The sequence below is a fragment of the Belonocnema kinseyi genome, chromosome 10 (assembly GCF_010883055.1).
Source record: "Belonocnema kinseyi isolate 2016_QV_RU_SX_M_011 chromosome 10, B_treatae_v1, whole genome shotgun sequence".
Taxonomy (NCBI): Eukaryota; Metazoa; Arthropoda; class Insecta; order Hymenoptera; family Cynipidae; genus Belonocnema; species Belonocnema kinseyi.
In genome coordinates this window covers 106,746,327-106,747,381 of record NC_046666.1, presented here as the reverse complement: position 1 = coordinate 106,747,381, position 1,055 = coordinate 106,746,327, and positions in this window count along the sequence as shown.

Sequence of the window (1,055 nt, the reverse complement as noted above, 5' to 3'; positions counted from 1 at the left end):
GAATCGCACGGATCAATTACTGCTCAATACTTTAGGGAAAACAAGACTATCGAACGAGCGAGAACCCTTGGAGAATGGAAAAATATGGAACAGGAAATTATTCATTTCATTAAACGATGTCCAGTATGTCAATTACAAAAGACAGTAAGAATTAAAAGACAGTGTGAAGCAATCATCCCAGACACGCCTGTCAACCCTCACGACAAAATAGCCATGGATATCTTCGGTCCATTGCCTTTGACACTATTAGGGCATGAATACATCCTCAGCATACAAGATATGCTCACAAAATACTTGATCTTAATACCTCTGAAGAACACGGAATCGGAATCTATTATAGAAGGGTTATTTGATCACCTAAGAATATCCTAACAGACCAAGGACAAAATTTCATATCCGAACTTGTACAGAACTTTCAAAACCTGTTTAGAATTAAACATATAAAAACTACAGTTTATCACCCACAAAGCAATGGAGCCCTTGAAAGAGCCCACTCGACGATTAAGAATTTATTAAAAACAAGCATCGAGGACCATAACACAGAATGGGATCAAAACCTGAAAATAATTTGCATGGCATACAACACTATGAAGCATGACGGTACAGGATACTCACCCTTTCAACTGACCTTTGGAAGAGAGACCAATTTACCTTCAATGCTAAGCACAACACCTAATGTCAAGTATGAAGAACTACTTGACCTATGGAAGCGTAGACATGCACACTACTTCAAGAAGGCTAAGGAGAAAATAGAAACACAAAATTATTATCAATAATTTTCCAGATGAATTTGGCACTGTGCATCTTGTTACTACTGAGTGTAGTCGAAGCGGAAATCAGTACAAGTAACCTGGACGGAGTAAGTATCTATTCAGAAGAGCTGGGACAAGCTAATCTATATCACGAAACTTGGAACCTCATACTTGGAATAAGTACGGATAATATAGAAGAATGATTCGTCTCATTGCGAAAAATTTATGCGATTGCGTCGAACCTCCTCTGCAATGTATGCCCTGAAGAATTTGAGCTCAAACTCATCAATTCACGTATAGAGC